General features: G+C 38.9%; 1 long non-coding RNA gene across 2 annotated transcripts in view; it reads right to left on the bottom strand.

Moving 5' to 3' along the window:
* The window catches only part of LOC135314799 (uncharacterized), a 32,045-nt gene that overhangs the window by 15,814 nt on the left and 282 nt on the right, over positions 1-15,949 (bottom strand). The gene's annotated exons all lie outside the window — the stretch shown is intronic.

The following is a 15,949-nucleotide window of genomic DNA, read 5'->3' as shown; positions in this document are numbered from 1 at the left end:
GAAAATAAGGACGTTTTTATGAATTCCATGAGAAAAAATTCCCCTCAGGTGTAGGCTGCATGGTTTGATCAGCTCCAGTATCATGTTTTAGCATTTCATATTAATCCCACAGATTCTGAGCCAAGAATGCTAGCTTTCATACTCGCCTGACAGCCAGGCAAAAACACTTTGGCAATTTGTTATTATTTCAGCTAAACTTGCAATATGCAAATTAAGATTTATGGCAAATAAAGGCTAAAAATTATGCATTTATCTTCACATGGAAAAGGTATCATGTAGTTGCAAGGTGCCAAAAAATACCAAAGCTGGGCAGAGAACAAGCGAATTACAACTCCCAGAAGGCACTGGAGAGCTGTACATCAGCTTTTTGTGTCCTGATGACAGGAAACAAACTATTTCACAGTCTGAGATTTTCTGGAAGATAGGGAATTGACCCAGCCCACATTTCAGTTTTCCAACTGAAAATTGTTAAAATCTCAGGTAAATCTGAGTTTTTCAGTTAGTCTAAACTAAAAGAAAAATTTTTTTTTTTATGGAATATAAGTATCCTGTTGAAAACACGGTGATGGGAAAAATCTGTTTAAGTACAGATAACACTTCTATTCCCTACTATTTGCCCATCCTCCCCCTTGTTTCTCCATGCATAAGCAATTGAGATAATTTCCAGCCATGTGCCGACTGAGCTTTGCTGCAATGCCATTAAGGCAAAGAGACAACATACTGCCTATTCCCTACCTCATCTTTCTGGGGTAGTACAGAGTAACACAGACCATGTAAGTAAGATTCAGAGGTGCTCTAGAGAGATGCATTCCTGTGTGGTCTTATTCCCTGCTTTATATTCTGCAGTACTGAAGACAATAGGATGACACATGGACTGGAGATAGATCCATGCATACTTTCCTTCGTAAGTCAGGGTTTCCAATGAAAAGCATTGGAAAACTGAGATACATGCCCAAAGTTCAGCTCAGCCTGAGCCTTGGGGTCCAATTTTCATCTCAATCAGAAATAATTTCCCTTAAGTTAAAGGATTCATAACCATACAAAATCAGTGCGTACAAGCCAAACTCAAGCCACATCTGGTAATAAGGACTTTAACAAGAAGGATGTTAAGTGAACAGCACGTAGCTTTTTTTCTCAGTCTATCCCCTCAACATACAAACCACAACTTCCAGATTCTGGAAGCTGCTTTGCCTCAGTCCTCTAGCTTACCGGAAGAATAAACTAGCCTTTGTTACGCACAGTCTACCTTATTCCCTGTTTTTACCTGACTTCTATGAATACTGCATAGAATCCAAGAAACTGTTGACGCGAGGAAGTCATTCAGGCGAGGCTCGGACTTATTTGACATAAATACTTAATTCTGTCTTGGAGAATAAAAGTGGTTTAATCAAAGGGATCTGGTGGTGTCCAGTCTGTGTGAGGCTGGGGTCCCTCAGCCCAGACCTTGCAGCTGGTACCTGGTACCTGCTGTGGCTGATGAGAGGGTGCTCTCCAGTGTGAGATCAGAGAATGGCACAGCAGCGAAAGAGCTGGGCTTCAGCAACTAAAAGAATATGAGTGTTCTTAGACAGCCACCTAGTGGCTTTAGTGAGGAATCACGAGCTGGAAGAAAATTCAGTGAATTCTTACAGAGGCTGGAGTTACATACAAATACAGCGCTAAAACAGTGCGAAAATTAGCAATGTGTTTCATAGGGTCTTTGCATCATAGTAAATGCAGTAGCAGAGCAGAAGGGCTCTTGACTTACTTCATAGTAGTGAGAGGAGATTCCTCACCACTTTACGACTCTAGAAATGAATGTTTGGGTGAGAGTTCAAGTATTTAAAAAGATGTCTGAGGGTTAAGTGAATTGCAAAGTTTTGGTTAGGAACAAGTATAGGTGTATGTTTTTATACATATATATTCACCTCACCTTTTTCTTAGGTACCCATTTCTAAATCAAAACATTACTGCTGACTGAAAACCCTTATACCATACAATATTAAAAAAGGGCAAAGTCCAGAGGGAGAGATCCTTAGAACTGCCCCTGGGAATTCGCACAGAGAGCCTGCTTCCCCACTGTGTTCGTATTCTACCATATCTGCTAACCTAAATTTGCATGTTGTTGTGAAAATAATATGAAGTCTTTTGAGTAAGACAAGAGAACCTATGAGCTCAGTTCATATCAGGAATAGCACTTGCATGTACTAGCTCTGTGTGTGAAATTCTAGCTCTGTGAAAGAAAAGAAAAACAAAAAAGCTCTCAACCATAAGGGTCCACAGAAAAACATCCAGGTATGATTCCTGAGTTTGCCTTTGCAAAGTTATTCCAGGAGATCTCTGACAAAGTTACACACTTATGGTCTCATATCTGTGCTATTCCTCTGGATGTTCACAGAGCTACACCATGCATTTATCCTCATGTTAGAAAGATGCAGAATGTGTGGAACTATAAAGAAGCAGCCAGAGTTTGTACCTCGTCAGTCTAGCAGTTACCTATTAGCCACTGCTTGCTAAATTACTTTTTGCTATAAAGACCACTTGCAAGAAGAAAGCTCCCAGATGGTCTCTTTTTGTAACTGTGATCACTGAAAAGAAAATGAAAAGAAAAAACAAATTCAGCTGAAATAAAAAACTAAGACACTAGTGGAAAACCTTATCAAAACCATTGTTCTCCAAAGTTCATCTAATATTAATACGCCAGAGAATAGCTGCAGGAGGTTGAGCAGGTCAAAGAAGAAATAATTAAACCTTGCTGATGAATCTGTTTGGGATGCTGTAGAATTTCTACTTAGACATTTACTGCCTCCCAAAAATCAGATACAGAGAACTTCCATAGCTGCAGATCATGTCAATCCTGAACCACTGCTGCAGTCTTGGACATATAGTTTCTTTGTTCTTATAGACTTGCAGTGTTTGTAATCCCCAAGTCCAACAATATAATAATATACTAAAAATAGCTATGAGTGCGCTTTGAATTCCTCTCAGAAACATCAGCTCTACGTGCCTAATTAAATATCCTCAACACATAAAAAATAATTGCAAGGAAAAAGAAATCTCCCTCATGAGGGCCAGATGATTTTAATTAGGTCTCCCTCAAAATCTTCCTAGCCTCACACGGCTCAGCTCACTACAAAACGCTCAGTCACACTGAGATTGCACGCTGTGCTCCAGGCCTCTCCTCACCCTTTCACACTGGTTGCTGCTCTTCTGTCCCAATTTCTCCGTGTTCCTTAAGAATTTACTGTCATCCAGCCCTCAGAGCTCCATTCTAAAACTCCCCAGACATGTGGGGCTGGTGCCATTTGCTGATTTCTTATTTTTTTTATACCTCAGGAAGAGCTAGCCTGCACATATGGCATGCTTCTGTCTAGAAGCTGAACATATGCACAAAGGTTCCACACAAAATCTGTGGAGCAGGAGAAACAGTATTTATTTATTCCAGATAAAAGTTACAGCCCCTTTATCCTCCCAAAGACACAAGCCCATCTGCTATCAGCCCAGCAGCTGGAATACAAACTCAGGTCTCACTGCCTCCCTTACAGGGAAAGAGGGGTTAAATCCTGATGGCAGCTCACCAGACCCCAAAGGGTATCACCAGAGGGACTGTGGCTACCGCAGCCACCACCACCAGAAGAGATCCTGACAAATTCACACTTCTGCCATCTCCCTCCACAAACCTCAGTTTTCATCTCTTTTGTACCTGGGGCGGAATTCGTGCCACGACACCATGGTGTTCTGTGACCACGTCAAGACAAGTGAGATAATTACTTTTCATTGTCCCAGTTCCAACTCAGATATTTAAGGCTTTGGCATTAAAGAATTGGGGCACCTCTGAAGTACAGTCTTCTACCTCCCCCTTTCCCAGCCATAGTTATTAATAATACTAAAATTTATACTCTCTGAGAATTGGAATGATATGAATATCTAGTTTGCTCTAAGTAGGTATTTACAAACGCTAGAATTATTTAATCCACTTCATTATAACAGATATTGGTTGTCATAGTTAAAGTCCCGCAGTTCATTCTTGTGTGATTTCTCCTTGTCCTGAGTATTTTTAAGCATAGGCCTTTGGTTTGATTTTTTTATGTATGTGTACTGTGGGTTCAAACATATCCAGTATTAAGTGTCACAAGCCTCATCCTAGCCCTGAAGGACTTTTGTTTACTACAGTGTTTTACCTGTCATCTCAAGTGTTCATTCTAGATCTTGCAATGACTTTTGAATGTTGTTTGTTTTTAAATGCCATATCAGGGAGTCTGGCAAATTATAACTTGCAAGATTACATTCCAGCTGTTGGAAAGACTTACAGCATGAAACATAGATCTGAAACATATCCACTGCTGCATCATACTTATCCTTCCCTTGGTGTCACCTACAAGTGTTCCCCAAACGGCCACTGGTTCCCAGTGCTCCCCTGCTGCTGGAATTCAGCACTCACAGGTGCTGTGTGTGACGTTTTGGTCTGAACTTCTGCCAGCCACTTCCACAGCCACCAAGGTTTCCAGCTCTGGCGTTAGAAGTTCTATTTCTCCACATTGGCTTATTTTTGGTTTTTATCTTACTACTAGTACTACAACTTGTCCAGGAGTTTGAAGAAGAAATCTGTTCCCAGTCATTGTTTAGTTACATACACAAGCCTCTTTAAAGGGACAGTCACCATGACGCCTCTGTATGCTTCTCCAGTTTAGGGTAGATATCTACACAGATCCTATTAGCAAAATTTAGAAGCCTTTCTCTTTAATTATTAGAGGTCAAAGCAACAAAATTATATTGAGTCATATTCAATTCAGCCAGAGAGAAAGCTGCATAGTGCTGTTGTATTAAGGTAGTATTACACTATCAATTAGTTACAAAAGTGTTCTAACCTGAAGCAGTTTCTTTAGCTGTGAAGCCATGCCCACACTGAGCTTCCTACCTACAGGTATAATCCTTGCTTTTACGCAGCTCACCTAAAGTGCAAGTAAAATTTATCCCTATTAGCCTATGCAGAATGTATTGCTTCTTAACACTTGAAAATGTTAAATGTAAAATACCTTTCCTTTGTTAGACACTTAAAAACATATAGTGTAACTTTTCTTTTAGGCAATACCTGTACAACACTAATTTCTACTTTATGTGGTTAAAACCTTTCCATGACGATCCCTAAAAAAAGTCATTTAGAATATCTGAGGTGCCCTGGAGAACTCTGTATTCCCATCATGTTTAGAGGTCCCTTTCTGAGAGCATCTGACCTCTGTTCCTGCAAAGCAGAGGAGTATTGCATGTTTATAGACATCTGCTATGGAGCAACACCTCTCTTGCGAAGCCCGATTCTGATTCCCCTCCCACCCATGACCACAGCCTTTCGTTCTGACACAACCTTGTACCCAGAATCACCCCACGAGGTACCAATTAATACTCATAAGACATTGCAGAATTTAAGCATGTAGAAACAATAACATGAACAACATCTGATCCTACAGCTATGGTCAGGCATAGCTTAAATTTTGTTCTAGGACTTCTGTGCATGCATTTGACAATTTGTTCTACACCATTGCTCTGCTGAATTAAGTGAAAAGTCTAGGCAAGAACTGAAAGAATCCAAGGCATTGAAAGCAGACCAGCTTTCTGTGGCCCCCACAAAGATAGCCAACTTCTCACATGAATGACTTAAGTTGCATACATCTTTCTGTGGTTTGAAAATAAGGGCAAGATTTGACTGAATATCTTTGTGATCATGGCTTTAACCTTTAATGATTCAGAGCAAAAATATCTCTCTAGGGTCTTCTGCTGTGCTCTCTAGTGAACTACTCCCCTAAATGGAAATTTGATATTCCCAAAAGCCTCTGGAAAATACTCTACGCAGACCAGCAAAATTAGAACCATAAATTTTCTTGCAAAGGACAGTTTGATGGATTCTTATTGTCTCCCAGATCTTCACAGAAACATTCCTTTTAAAACTTCATAGACCTTTCATAAAACTGTTTGGATTCTTTTATTGTTTCTATCCCTGATTTAATAACTGGATGTTTCCTTTAAGTTTTGAAGGCAGGCAAGAACATGAAATTATACCTGAAGCTGGTGAGACCTTGAAGTATGCAACCACTAAAAATTCACCTCTAATGCTGGAGTAAAGCCGTCTTATAGGAGTAACATTGTACACCAATGTAACACCCTCAAGCATATGAAATTAAACATGTACTGGAAACTATTTTATTATGCTTTTATTTTTTTCAAATCTGACACGCTGACACAGAATATGGCGGAGTAACCCACAGTAATAGGAAAGCATACGTTTAAGTCTCCAGTGTATTTTATGTAAAAGTTTGTGTTACCCTGTGAACATGCGATATACAAAACCACAAATATTACTATTAAGATTTGCTCAAGACTTTTTTTGTCAAATTCAGCTGAGCTGAAATCAACCAAACCAATGCAGTATGTGCTTGTGAAAGATGCTCTACAGATGTGCCTCACCTGAGATTCTTTGCAGGTAGCAAGAATACGAGAAAACCCCCTGCATTTGCTGGATGACTTGATTGCAAAAACGGATTTGTTCCATTTTAGTGAAAATAACGTCAGAGACACAAAGTTATCAGACTTTTTGTAAAATAGGAGAAATGTTGACCCATCTGAGGAACTAAGATACACCTACTTGTTTAATAACGTTACATGGATTAACGGTATGCTTGCATTGATAATACCACAGGCCTCAGATAACAGAGCCAATAGAAACATGCTACTGAGCCTGAAGACAGCTCTTCTGTCTTGTCAATGTTGCACAATGCTGAGCCTGTCTAGTTTTGGAAAAAGTCTCATATTTTGGATCTGAAAGAAAAAAAAACATCCTCTCTGTTTTCACAGATTTAGGAGATTTATATTCAGGCAGTCTGTGAAATTTCATAGAAGCAGAAACTTCCCACAGCTCATATAGAACTTAAGAGAGGTGTTTGCTCATTCTATTTGATGTTTTACACTCTTCATGAGAGACAATTCCCTCCACTGATCTCCCCTAGTGGTCTTAATTTCAGAACAGAAGTGTTGTATCATAGAAGCAGACTGCATGGTGAGATGGTAGAATAAGTTGTAGAGGAACTCTTATGTCATACGGGAAAACTTTGAAAGCAAGTTACAGGTGTTTAGATTATTACCAAATGAATGATTAATCCTTCCTTTATACGCTTTTTGGACATTATTAGAAGAAATGCTACAACTATCCCCAGAAATGTGCTATTCTTGCTGTTCAGTATCAGTAAGACCTGAAAATTTTTACCTTTTTTCCCCCTTGTTCCTGTATCTATACATTAAGAGGGCTGTGGAACAAAACTGCAAAGAGGTTACCTACCACTAACAGGCTCTGAAAACATAGTAAGAAGGATACTGCAGAGGTCCCCTGACTATGGCTCATTGCTGTGTAAGCATACGACGAATTTATCAAAGGTTGGTGCAAGATTTAGAAGATCACGTCATGCAACATAGGGAAGGTATGGAAAAAACAACTTTCAGGTAAGTCTAACTGGCTTGACCTGCTTGCTAGATTAACATGTATCCAGGTTAAACCTAAACAGTATGAAGTCTATGTTACACTGCTCAGAGCACTTAGAAGGTTTGGCTCCTTGAAGTTACAGGCCTAGACAGGAGATGGTCTACATATGGTCAGACAGATATGGTGAGTCTTTGCTTAAGGACATTGCCACCTTCAAAGTACAGACCAGAAGTAGCTTTGGTTTAATTCAGACCATAGTAAAATCATCAAGATAGTATGTAGGGGAAACCTTGCACGAAGAAAGGCACAATTCTTAATTTAATGGTACTAGTTATGACTATTTTTCCTTCTGTGATTTCACTGTAGCCCTTCCCTCTAGCCTGCTGAAAGCACTGTATAGAAACAGCTGCACTGCTACACGCAGCAGGATCCTTGCTTCCTTCCGTGAGGAAAGTCTGTACATACAGTTCAAATGTTTCCAGCAGGTGATAAAACTCAACAAAGAACCTCTTAACTCTACGGTTTCATGTTATACCTATCTAATTCTAAGGTACCTTTGCCAGTAGCATCCTCTCTGAGTTGATAAAAATTAAAACAAGTTGATTAATGTTACGCCTGTTCCGTTAATATATGCCTCCAAAAAAGATGAGAGTGCCTTTCATAGCATTGTAACCAAGGTCCCCAACTCTCACTTCACGAGCCTACTGCATTGAACCAAACCCTAAACATAATGCATGTATGAGCAATTGCGTTCATATTATTTGCCTGAAGGTTCTGCACATTGTGTGGATCTACTCATATTCTTTAAGAAAAAATACTCCTGCATGTAAAAACATTAGTGTGTCCTTAAAATTGCCCTTCTGAAAATAGCTTAGCCTATTTGTAAGAATTCCTGCAACTTAGCACATGCTTCATCTTTAGTCAGAGTGTTAGCCAAGTAATAATCAGCACTCAGCAAGAATTAGAAAGCCAGTTTGTCACAGTGAGGTCATGGGGAAGATTATTCCTGCTTTATGTCTCCATTTATAATAAATATTCCATAGCCTGTCATGGAAAGGATGTAGAACATATTTATACTTCCAACCTCCCTTTTCACATACAATTCATCAACTTGTTCTGGTAAATTCAATAGGAGCCTATTCCCTTTTGTCATTTTTTACATGCCTTCTTGCTCAGAGAACCAATAATCTACCTTAAAGTACAATGAAGATATTGTATATCTTTGAAAGTTAATGTAGTACAGATCTAGATTAGCAAAGGTATTTAGGTATTTCCTTTTAAGCTAGAACATAACTGTATAAATCTTCTCAGAGTCAAGTCGAGCGTATGATGCACTCACCTCATTTAGGCTGCTTATGACCATCTGTTGAGATATCATGATTCAATTTCACAACTTCATCTTACTCCTATCCAAGTATTTATTGCCAGATAACTGTGGGGTTGGAAAAGCAGCCTACATGACAGTCTAATGGCTATCTCCTCCTCTTTCATAAACACTTTAAGGAAAATCTACTGCATTTCTCAGAACACAAACATTCTTTTCTCTGAAAAAGGCAACAGGATATGTGAGCAGTCTCTCACTACCGTGGCAATGAGCTATTGGAATAACTTGTGGTAGTCATTAAAGAATTAGTCCCACCCTAAGGGATCTCATAAGAACATCCTAGACAGTGCAGTTATCTCTGCATCTGCACATAGAGGTGTGCCAAGGAAAATGGTAATGAAGTTGGCTATTGCATAGCTTGAAGGGAGTACTACATGAAAACATTTTCTGCAGATGGGATTGACTATGTTGGGGAAATCAGTAACACAATTACAGTGTCTTAATAGTCAGGGAAGCCAGAGCAACTAGTCTAATCTATAATGGGTAGCTTCCAACACATATCTCCCATACCCAGAAGGTCAGAGTTCAGCAGACATTGGACAGTTTTCCTATGTTCTCAGATTCTCTAAGGGAATATGGCAAAGGAGTTGGTTGTGGTATTTTAAAGACTAGAGAGTCCTCATATCAGGAAATTCCCTTGAGAATATGTGGGGAAGAGCACATGCCAACACTAATTTGCTACTTGGTGTTGCCAAGCTTGCAAAACAGGTTGAAGAAAAACTCTAGGTTCTTTTCCTTTTCACTCTGAACATCTTAGCAGCACTCTGGTGACCATGCAACATCAAAAATAAATCAGATTGAGGAATGTATTATAATTCAGTTCCCAAACCACTGAAAAGTTATAAAAAGGCAGGAAACAAAACATGTCAGCTAAGATTTCAACAGAATAGTATCTCAGAAAGGCTTATAGCGTGAAATTGGCCAGCAAACAGAAAAAGCATTTATTTACAAGACATGAAGATACATGTTGTATCTGTGCCCACTATAAATATATAATGAATATTTTAATGTATATCACTGAAGCAAATTCAGTACAGACAGCTATTTCTTTTCGCACAACATATGGGATTGATTATGATGGAATTACTCTTTTCGGAAATTCAGGCATGAAGTTTTGGGGAACTTCCAGTTGTACTCCAATAACATAATTGCTTAGAGAGAAAGCAACAATTTTTTGTATGAAGAAAGTTTCTAATACTACATTTCTTAATCCTATCATTCTTACCCAAATGGCTTTCAATGAAGTCTACTGTATAAAGAAGTACTCTCAAGTGAGTGAAAAATAATAATGAAAAAATTAGTGACATACTTAAGCTTCACAAAGAAATATATATTTGTCTTGAGACAAACTTGACAACTTGCATATGAATTTTTTTTTTTTTTTTTCACAACAGCATAGCAATTGCTGATAGGGTTGTGTGGCTTATCATAGCTGAGCTGTTTCTGCATTGATATTCAATGCCTAGCAGCATTTAACTATTTCACAAATAGAGCTAACAGAAAAATCAGTGCACCTATCTCCTGGAGGAGACAGGAGCCTGGAAATAGAGAGGATGGATTTCCCCCTGCCCACCACGGCTGAGAATCTGTTAAAGCCTTATGTAACTTTGTGGAGTTTTTCAGCCAATTCACACAACTGTTACTTTAGGACAAGAAATCAGAGAAAGGATGAATGAACGAATGAACAGTCAAAAAAGAACCACACTGAGAACAAAGCAGTAACCACGTCTAGGTGCTGAAAGATGTCAGAATTTGTATTTTTAAGTCTTTAAAACTACCATCTTCCTCTGATGACCTGAAGATAAGTACCCTTACTCCAGCTCCTGATCTTTCTTCAAAACATCCATCCCCTCTCAGTTGCAGATCTGACCTGGGTCATTTCTCATAGCTTCTCCTTAAAGGCTCCCAACATCAGCACCTGGCCTTTAGCTCTGGCTAACTTTACAGTAGCCATATCTTGTTTTCCATATCCAGGAACTGTTAGCATCACATCACTCAGAGTTCACTGGACATTTCCATCATCATTCTAAGCAGGATTCTGTAACATTTTAGCAGTTTCGTTGTGGGTGATTTTAGTCCTCTAACCTAAAGCTGCTGGTAATGTCAACAACAGACTTTGCATTCCGATATATACACATACGCAGATTTTCAGGTTACATGTTGAATACTGGTGTTTATCTGAACAAAGTGTCAAGTGAGCTTAAAAACACCAGGTTTTGTGAGTCTTTTCGAGGGTGCAGCACTTGACAACTATCAGCATGGTGTATAAAACAGTCAACAGTTAACACTGTTTAACTATCCTTCTCAACCACCCATTTGCAGTTGAGAGAGTAGCATTAGCATCTCCACGATCCAGCTGGGGAGACAGAGGCAAGAAGCTTATGTCTAAAGTAACACCTACCATCAGGATCAGACCTGCTTAGGAATTCAGGAAAGTCACCTTAAAAGCTGTATACAATCCCAGCTACCTTACTGAATCCTTTCCCATACTAACAAGAACTACAACTATTTTGCTGAATAAATCTTAAATAATAAAAAGTATCAAGAGGCAAGCCAGCTGAAAAGTGAGAATAAGGATTAAAAACTGGCAAGACAAATAAAGATATGAGCAGTAAAGAAAAAGAAACCCTGGAGCATGTCCTACATTGTAGGTAACATGTCAGTTAAGATGGGCTACACAATAAACCTGTCATAAAAGCCTTCTGCAGACCCATGAGCAACTATATTTTTAAAAAAAGCTGTAAAAAAAACATTGACCATAAACCCAATTCACTATAACTAAATACTATTCCTTCTTGAAATAAGCTAATGTAGCACTAGTGCAGCACTCAGTCAAATCTCTGGCACTTAACAGCACTTAGAGAAATACACAATGCAAACTTGGAAGCCAGGCAAAGACAGATGGAAATGAACAATAAATGAACGGGTGGCTAGACAGACAGAAAATCTCACCCAATATTTTACCTTCCATCTGCTTCTCCTTGTAACTGTACCTTTACACAATTCAAGCCCCAGGTTTCCCATCCTGACACTGGAAATGACACAAGGAGGTTTTATGACAGAGTAGAATGGGTTTAAACACAAAACAACAACATTAAAATCTGAAGGTAAGCATTTGAGAGCAGAGACTCTTGAAAAAGGTTTCTTTAAAAGAAAACATTCTTGTTATTTCCTTTGTTTTTCAGCATTGTTCTTTAATGTTCCTCCTAGAGGGGGGTCTGAACAACAGCAAGAGATAAGCAGAGAAGAGATGAAAGAAGGAAAGATGCAGCTTTGAAAAAGCAAAATCTGTTTCTTTTTGTTTAGCTCTGCAGTATCACCTGCAGCAATATGGAAAAGCAGTAGGAAACATGCTGGGGTGGGAGTTTTGCTGCAAGCTTCTGTTACAGGCAGTGCATTTTTGCTCGCCACAGAACACAGTCGTCTTCATCCTTCCCATCAGGTCTAATGATACTTGTCACTTACAAGTTTAACATACACCATATTTCAAAACATTGTAAATCATCTTTGATTTAAATTTACATTGCTCCTGTGGGGCAGAAGGCAAGGCAAAAAACCCCAAGTGGTTAAAAGCTAGGTAGTTACTGAACAGGTTTCCACACAGTGAAGAGTCAGTGAAATGCTTTAACAAATTTATATAGGAGGATCGGTGCTGTGATACTATGCATCCTATCACCACAGGTACCTCAGAGATACCTATGGTTAATATTTTCTCCTGTCATCAAATATGCAATAGTAGTATGAACCCAAAACTTTCTCTTCCTCTGCATAGAAGAAATTGGTACCTAATATAAAATTAGTTCGTCCAGAAAAGAGTGAGAAACAAAGCTTACTTAGGGCTGAAGGTACATTTATAATGTTGCCCTATATTATTTCTTCAAACAAAACAAAACTACCCCAACATGCTGGACTTCAGGGGTTCTGACTCACCATCTACATCACACTGAATCTACTAGAACTATCACTTTCCATCCCCATTTACTAAGACTCAAGAGAGAGTACAATAAAACCATTTTCAACAGGATTAGCAAATTTAGAATCAATCTGTTTTATTGATGCAAAGTACAGAGGGATTTCTAGTCGCAAAAGAAAACATATGCCTCCACTTGAAGCTTCCACTAATTTAGATTTCTTACTTAAAAGTAGCAAAACACTTTGAGTAGTCCCTGGTGACCAATTCCTGATGAGAATGGGGTTGGCACAGAGCACTAAATCAGTGCAACAAAGGATGCTATTCCCTGGCACTGATATAGTGTGTTTTTATGGCAAAACCATACTGATTTCAGGACCATTCTGTAGTCAAACATTTCAGAGTGCTGCAAAGGCTTTGCAAGAGTTGCAGCACTGAATTTTATCATTTGTGTCAGTTTGATTGGGTTGTAGTCTAGCTTCAGAGATGCCAACTATATTGTAATATTTTATTGCTTGTACCTCTGACGAAGACTGTATTATCTAGATCTTAGAGGGCTGTAAATAAAAAGCAAAACTTTGCAGGACTAAGATTTCAGGTTGTGAATGGCAAGAGGACACATTCACAGTAGAACACAGGTAGCATTTTACGGCCCCTAGTTAAGTGTTATTGGTATTTTAGCAATTGAATTATGATGGAGAAAGCTATAGCAACTTTGCCTTGGGTCACAAGGGAGATCAGTAAATAGGTTCAGAAAAAACCTCTGCATGTCCATCTCCCTGCATGTCAGTTCCCCATCTTAGTGAACACTCTTTGCTGAGTAACTATAAAATACAGTCTTTTAACTATCAAAATTAAATACAGAATAAAAAGACTAATTCTGCTGAGCAGAAACTTTGCATAATGCACATCATAGCACATATACAGCACAGAGATTGTGCTTTTGAAGATATATACTTACCTGCATTTAGTGCCTATCACAGTACCTTCTAGCACATGGCTTATTTTGTAGAATTGCTTACGTGTTCAGTATCACAGATGACAATACCAACTCAGCTAATGGAGAGTTTACTTCAGCTGACATAGTGGAGAGCTCCTCTGAGAGCAAGAGCTGCAGAGCTTGCTTTTCTGTGTTGTGTTGAACCTGATCCAGCATCCATTCCAGCTGACGGAAAGACTCCTGTTGACTTCAGCATGCATTATATTAGGCCCTTGGTGCAGTCAGTTGCAGTGACAGTGTTTGAATGCTGAAGTTCTTGAACCCTTATGTTACGTGGATATTTGACAACTTAAGGAACACACATAAGGCAGAGCCAGAGAAAGTTATTTCCCCCCCCTTTCAGTGCTCATTTTACAGTCTACCACAAAAAATACAAGTTTCTCCAAGATATTGAGCAAGCTCCCTTGCTTTTATATGCTTTTGTTCTTGGAAAAAAAACACCAGACAAAAATACCAGCTGCATTGTCTCAATATCAAGCAGCTACTTCAGAGCAATGACTGCCTTATTTTTCACAATATTCAGCAGTTCAGAAGTGGATTGTGTTGAGAGTTGAAAATAACCAGCCATTTCATTTAGTGAATTACAAAATCCTAGTTAAAACCTTCTTCCATTTCAGGCATGTTCCTATCTCACACAAGGCCATGCACTGCCTTGATCATGGACTGAGAGAAACAGTTCTCTCAGGAGACTCAGCTGAAAACTTCTCAAATATCACCTCATGCTAAATACTCTAAAACTTGCTACATACTAAATACTTTAAAACCAGTCTGAACAATCTGATTTCCTCCCCCTCCGCTTGCTTCTGAAATTGCTATTGTTTCTAAAATCTGCACAATACATGTAGGAATGATTCCCTTAGTAACTGTAGTTATCTGGGGTTTTGTCATACTATTGCTTGATTAAATATATTAGTTCTCAGCAGGAATTCCTACTGACAAATCATCAGAATCTGAAAGTGCTTAGGGGAAGAGGCTGTATAAACAGGACTTTCCTTGTCTTCCGTATTTTTTCTATTCCTAAGTGCCTCCATAATATGAGCTATCACAACTAACATAAGAAATTCAAGTTACTTAGTGATATTACACTGTATTCTTTGTCCCTTCTAGTAGTCAACCCCTTACCTTTATTGGTTATCAGAACAATGCCTACACCTGTTAACAGTGCTGTGACCAAGGTTTACCAAGTTACAAGCCATTGAGGGTTGAAATCAAGGTGAATTCTATTACTACAAAATTATATTTTGTTTTGTTTTATGTTTTGATTTTTAAGCTTAACATAAGATGGCACCTTCAGGAGAATGGCATACCCTGGAAGATTGTTTTAAGAGAATGAGAATTACAGGCTATCCACTGAAACAATCTACTTGAGATATTTCCTAGAGATCCAATCACTATCATGGCAAAATTTCAATGTGTGAGGCAGATAAATATGGGTGGCAACTAAGCTGCAAACTGACCTTGTAGGCTTGGGATAGATTTAGCCACTGGTGCCAAAAAAATTTTCAGGTACAACAGAGATTTGTGCCCAGGGGTCCTCTTCTTACCCAACTAACTTGTAATCACAAGTGTCAGTTTCAGAACATTTATAAGACCCTGTGGAGTGTAATGTGAGTCAACCATCTGAATGTGAAATTTGTTAGACAACTGCAGCATGCTCAGTGGGAACAGATTGCGAGACAACAGTGATCTATAAGAGAAGATGAAAGAACAGGTTAAAGGGTTCCTGCAGTGGTTTTGCAGGTTTGGGAATAGGTGTGCACATATTATGTGCCAACGTGCTTTCTCACACACCTCAGAAGAGATCATTTGGATGTTGTGAAAACTTCAGCAGTAACAGAACCTGACACCTATCTCTTCCAGTATCAGGGTATAACAATGATTAGACTACACTTTAATAAGTTTTGCCATTCTTTGTTTGTCAAGGACATCAGACTTTGAAAGCACAATTTGCTAGGTTATAATTTTGCTGTGAGAGGTGTGGGCAGCCCTTCCCATACCACTACCCATTATCCACAGCACCTCTTAGCCTACGCCGGTCACTCCTCTGCAAATCATTCTGATTGTATAAAGGGGTTTTGAACACTACTAACTTATGTCTAGTACAAGCAGGGTTGATTTATTACTCCTTCCCCACTTATACTTGTTTTAGCCTTCAGCACTCCAAAAGGAATCTATTGGTACAGTTAAGGGCTTTATGTAAAGCTGAAC

This window comes from Phalacrocorax carbo, chromosome 8 (genome assembly GCF_963921805.1).
Source record: "Phalacrocorax carbo chromosome 8, bPhaCar2.1, whole genome shotgun sequence".
Taxonomy (NCBI): domain Eukaryota; kingdom Metazoa; phylum Chordata; class Aves; order Suliformes; family Phalacrocoracidae; genus Phalacrocorax; species Phalacrocorax carbo.
The sequence above is the reverse complement of the archived record's forward strand: the minus strand, read 5'-3'. Positions and strand labels throughout refer to the sequence as shown.